Raw genomic sequence first — 6,213 nt, 5'->3', positions numbered from 1 at the left:
ATGTAGCTTCGTGTTGCCCTTTTCTCCGTACACCATTAAGGGTTTTCCTTTTTCTCGTATAATGCGAATTGCATTTTTGTAACAAACGATCTCCGCTTTCACTTCTTTCAACCAGTCCATACCGATTATCACATCAAAACTCCCTAACTCTACTGGTATCAAATCAATCTTAAATGTTTCGCTAACCAGTTTAATTTCTCGATTCCGACATATATTATCTGCTGAAATTAATTTACCATTTGCTAATTCGAGTAAAAATTTACTATCCAAAGGCGTCAATGGACAACTTAATTTAGCACAAAAATCTCTACTCATATAGCTTCTATCCGCACCCGAATCAAATAAAACGTAAGCAGATTTATTGTCAATAAGAAACGTACCCGTAACAAGCTCCGGGTCTTCATGTGCCTCTGCCGCATTAATATTGAAAACTCTTCCACGGCCTTGTCCATTCGTGTTCTCCTGGTTCGGGCAATTTCTAATAATGTGGCCTGGTTTTCCACATTTATAACAAACTACATTGGCATAACTTGCTCCGACACTACTTGCTCCGCCATTACTCGTTCCGACACCATTTGTTCCTTTCGTTCTATTAACCCCTGGTCCGTAGACCTCACACTTCGCCGCGCTATGACCATTTCTTTTACACTTGTTGCAAAATTTGGTGCAGAACCCCGAGTGATTCTTTTCACACCTTTGGCATAGCTGCTTCTGATTGTTGTTGTTGTTGCGGTTATTATTGTTGTTGGGATGATTGTTGTAGTTGCTGTTGTTGTTGTTGTTGTTGTTGTTGGGCCGTTTGTTGTAGTTGCGATTGATGTTGCGATTGTTGGGATAATTGTTGCGATTATTGTTGTAGTTGTTGTTGTTGTTGTATTGGTGATTCTTATCACCGTTTTCCTCCCACTTTCTTTTGACTTGCTTCACATTGGCCTCTTCAGCAGTCTGTTCTATAATTCTTTCTTCAATTTGGTTCACGAGTTTGTGAGCCATTCTACATGCCTGTTGTATGGAGGCGGGCTCGTGCGAACTTATATCTTCTTGGATTCTTTTCGGTAATCCTTTCACAAACGCGTCGATCTTCTCTTCCTCATCTTCGAATGCTCCCGGACACAATAGGCACAATTCTGTGAATCGTCTTTCGTACGTGGTAATATTAAATCCTTGGGTTCGTAACCCTCTAAGTTCTGTCTTGAGCTTATTGACCTCGGTTCTGGGACGGTACTTCTCGTTCATCAAGTGCTTGAATGCTGACCACGGTAGTGCGTACGCATCGTCTTGTCCCACTTGCTCTAGATAGGTATTCCACCATGTTAACGCAGAACCTGTGAAGGTATGCGTAGCGTACTTTACTTTGTCCTCTTCAGTACACTTACTTATGGCAAACACCGATTCGACCTTCTCGGTCCACCGTTTCAATCCGATCGGTCCTTCGGTTCCATCAAATTCCAAAGGTTTGCAGGCAGTGAATTCTTTGTAGGTGCATCCTACACGATTTCCTGTACTGCAAGATCCAAGGTTATTGTTGGTATGTAGCGCAGCCTGTACTGCGGCTATGTTTGAAGCTAGAAAAGTACGGAATTCCCCTTCATTCATATTCACGGTGTGTCGAGTAGTCGGTGCCATTTCCTTCAAAATAGTTAAATGGAACAAGTTAATCATACAGAATATTAAGAGTAGTTAATAGTATTTCGTAGCATAATATGAACTCATTTATAAAAGCTTTTTCTTCATATTAGCGTTTTATAAGTTTAAATTCGGGTAGTACCTACCCGTTAAGTTCATACTTAGTAGCTAATATACAATTCAACTACTACAATTCTATATGAAAAACTGATTATAATAATATTTCGCGTTCAAACTTTTATACAATATTTTACAAACTTACAATACCGCTTATTTTACATAAAGCATGAAATATAGCACACAATAACTTTGATACAAGATAGTTGTGAAGACAATTCTAGCTAGTACACAAGTCGTTCAGCAAAGGCAATAAAGACACGTAATTCATACGTCCAGAAACAAGTCATGCATTCTGGTTTTACTAGGACTACTTCCCATCCTTGGTCTTGTGCAACATAACCGTTATGGCCATTGATAAGACAGCGTGTTGTAACGTCATCAAAGGGATGAGGGTTACGTAATGTCCAACAGTCCCGTAATAATCTAAAAACCTCATTTCTTACCCCAATTACCGACTCCGTCACTTGTGGAAACGTTTTGTTTAATAGTTGTAGCCCGATGTTCTTGTTCTCACTTTGGTGAGAAGCGAACATTACTAATCCGTAAGCATAACATGCTTCTTTATGTTGCATGTTAGCCGCTTTTTCTAAATCACGAAGTCCAATATTCGGATATATTGAGTCAAAATAATTTCTTAACCCGTTGCGTAAAATAGCATTTGGGTTCCCCTCAATATATGCGTCAAAGTAAACACATCGTAACTTATGGGTTTCCCAATGTGATATCCCCCATCTTTCAAACGAAAGTCTCTTATAAACCAAGACATTCTTGGAACGTTCTTCGAATGTCTTACAAACTGATCTCGCCTTAAATAGTTGTGCCGAAGAATTCTGGCCGACTCTAGACAAGATTTCATCAATCATGTCTCCGGGTAGGTCTCTTAAAATATTGGGTTGTCTATCCATTTTGTGTTTTTAAACTGTAAAATAGACAAGAGTTAGATTCATAAAAAAAATACTTATTAATACAAGCAATTTTTACATATATCATAAAGCATAAGAACACTACATATATTACACCACACGAATACAACTATCTTATTCCGACTCGCTCGTTTCTTCTTCTTCGGTTTTGGTTCGTTTTGCCAAGTTTCTAGGGATATATGATGTTCCCCTAATACGAGCCGTCGTTGTCCACATTGGTTTAGAAAAACCTGGTGGTTTAGAGGTTCCCGGGTCATTGTTACAACTTAAGGACTTCGGGCGTTGACGATACATATAAAGTTCATCGGAGTTGGAATTAGATTTCTCTATTTTTATGCCCTTTCCCTTATTATTTTCTTTTGACTTTTTAAATTCAGTTGGGGTAATTTCTATAACATCATCGGAATTCTCGTCGGAATCCGATTCATCGGAGAATTGGTAATCCTCCCAATATTTTGCTTCCTTGGCGGAAACACCATTGACCATAATTAACCTTGGTCGGTTGGTTGAGGATTTTCTTTTACTTAACCGTTTTATTATTTCCCCCACCGGTTCTATTTCTTCATCCGGTTCCGATTCTTCTTCCGGTTCCGATTCTTCTTCCGGTTCCGACTCTTCTTCCGGTTCCGCTTCGGGAACTTGTGAATCAGTCCACGAATCATTCCAATTTATATTTGACTCTTCATTATTATTAGGTGAGTCAATGGGACTTGTTCTAGAGGTAGACATCTATCACATAATATCAAACGCGTTAAGAGATTAATATATCACATAATATTCACATGTTAAAAATATATAGTTTCCAACAAAATTTGTTAAGCAATCATTTTTCAAGTAAACACGGTCGAAGTCCAGACTCACTAATGCATCCTAACAAACTCGATAAGACACACTAATGAAAAATTCTGGTTCTCTAAGACCAACGCTCGGATACCAACTGAAATGTCCCGTTCTTATTGATTAAAAACGTTCCATATTAATTGATTTCGTTGCGAGGTTTTGACCTCTATATGAGACATTTTTCAAAGACTGCATTCATTTTTAAAACAAACCATAACCTTTATTTCATAGATAAAGGTTTTAAAAAGCGTTACGTAGATTATCAAATAATGATAATCTAAAATATCCTGTTTACACCCGACCATTACATAATGGTTTACAATACAAATATGTTACAACAAAATAAGTTTCTTGAATGCAGTTTTTACACAATATCATACAAGCATGGACTCCAAATCTCGTCCTTATTTAAGTATGCGACAGCGGAAGCTCTTAATAATCACCTGAGAATAAACATGCTTAAAACGTCAACAAAAATGTTGGTGAGTTATAGGTTTAACCTATATATATATCAAATCATAATAATAGACCACAAGATTTCATATTTCAATACACATCCCATACATAGAGATAAAAATCATTCATATGGTGAACACCTGGTAACCGACATTAACAAGATGCATATATAAGAATATCCCCATCATTCCGGGACACCCTTCGGATATGATATAAATTTCGAAGTACTAAAGCATCCGGTACTTTGGATGGGGTTTGTTAGGCCCAATAGATCTATCTTTAGGATTCGTGTCAATTAGGGTGTCTGTTCCCTAATTCTTAGATTACCAGACTTAATAAAAAGGGGCATATTCGATTTCGATAATTCAACCATAGAATGTAGTTTCACGTACTTGTGTCTATTTTGTAAATCATTTATAAAACCTGCATGTATTCTCATCCCAAAAATATTAGATTTTAAAAGTGGGACTATAACTCACTTTCACAGATTTTTACTTCGTCGGGAAGTAAGACTTGGCCACTGGTTGATTCACGAACCTATAACAATATATACATATATATCAAAGTATGTTCAAAATATATTTACAACACTTTTAATATATTTTGATGTTTTAAGTTTATTAAGTCAGCTGTCCTCGTTAGTAACCTACAATTAGTTGTCCACAGTTAGATGTACAGAAATAAATCGATAAATATTATCTTGAATCAATCCACGACCCAGTGTATACGTATCTCAGTATTGATCACAACTCAAACTATATATATTTTGGAATCAACCTCAACCCTGTATAGCTAACTCCAACATTCACATATAGAGTGTCTATGGTTGTTCCGAAATATATATAGATGTGTCGACATGATAGGTCGAAACATTGTATACGTGTCTATGGTATCTCAAGATTACATAATATACAATACAAGTTGATTAAGTTATGGTTGGAATAGATTTGTTACCAATTTTCACGTAGCTAAAATGAGAAAAATTATCCAATCTTGTTTTACCCATAACTTCTTCATTTTAAATCCGTTTTGAGTGAATCAAATTGCTATGGTTTCATATTGAACTCTATTTTATGAATCTAAACAGAAAAGTATAGGTTTATAGTCGGAAAAATAAGTTACAAGTCGTTTTTGTAAAGGTAGTCATTTCAGTCGAAAGAACGACGTCTAGATGACCATTTTAGAAAACATACTTCCACTTTGAGTTTAATCATAATTTTTGGATATAGTTTCATGTTCATAATAAAAATCATTTTCTCAGAATAACAACTTTTAAATCAAAGTTTATCATAGTTTTTAATTAACTAACCCAAAACAGCCCGCGGTGTTACTACGACGGCGTAAATCCGGTTTTACGGTGTTTTTCGTGTTTCCAGGTTTTAAATCATTAAGTTAGCATATCATCTAGATATAGAACATGTGTTTAGTTGATTTTAAAAGTCAAGTTAGAAGGATTAACTTTTGTTTGCGAACAAGTTTAGAATTAACTAAACTATGTTCTAGTGATTACAAGTTTAAACCTTCGAATAAGATAGCTTTATATGTATGAATCGAATGATGTTATGAACATCATTACTACCTTAATTTCCTTGGATAAACCTACTGGAAAAGAGAAAAATGGATCTAGCTTCAATGGATCCTTGGATGGCTCGAAGTTCTTGAAGCAGAATCATGACACGAAAACAAGTTCAAGTAAGATCATCACTTGAAATAAGATTGTTATAGTTATAGAAATTGAACCAAAGTTTGAATATGATTATTACCTTGTATTAGAATGATAACCTACTGTAAGAAACAAATATTTCTTGAGGTTGGATGATCACCTTACAAGATTGGAAGTGAGCTAGCAAACTTGAAAGTATTCTTGATTTTATGAAACTAGAACTTTTGGAATTTATGAAGAACACTTAGAACTTGAAGATAGAACTTGAGAGAGATCAATTAGATGAAGAAAATTGAAGAATGAAAGTGTTTGTAGGTGTTTTTGGTCGTTGGTGTATGGATTAGATATAAAGGATATGTAATTTTGTTTTCATGTAAATAAGTCATGAATGATTACTCATATTTTTGTAATTTTATGAGATATTTCATGCTAGTTGCCAAATGATGGTTCCCACATGTGTTAGGTGACTCACATGGGCTGCTAAGAGCTGATCATTGGAGTGTATATACCAATAGTACATACATCTAAAAGCTGTGTATTGTACGAGTACGAATACGGGTGCATACGAGTAGAATTGTTGATGAA

The sequence above is a fragment of the Rutidosis leptorrhynchoides genome, chromosome 10 (genome assembly GCF_046630445.1).
Source record: "Rutidosis leptorrhynchoides isolate AG116_Rl617_1_P2 chromosome 10, CSIRO_AGI_Rlap_v1, whole genome shotgun sequence".
Lineage (NCBI taxonomy): Eukaryota > Viridiplantae > Streptophyta > Magnoliopsida > Asterales > Asteraceae > Rutidosis > Rutidosis leptorrhynchoides.
This window is presented reverse-complemented; position numbering follows the sequence as displayed.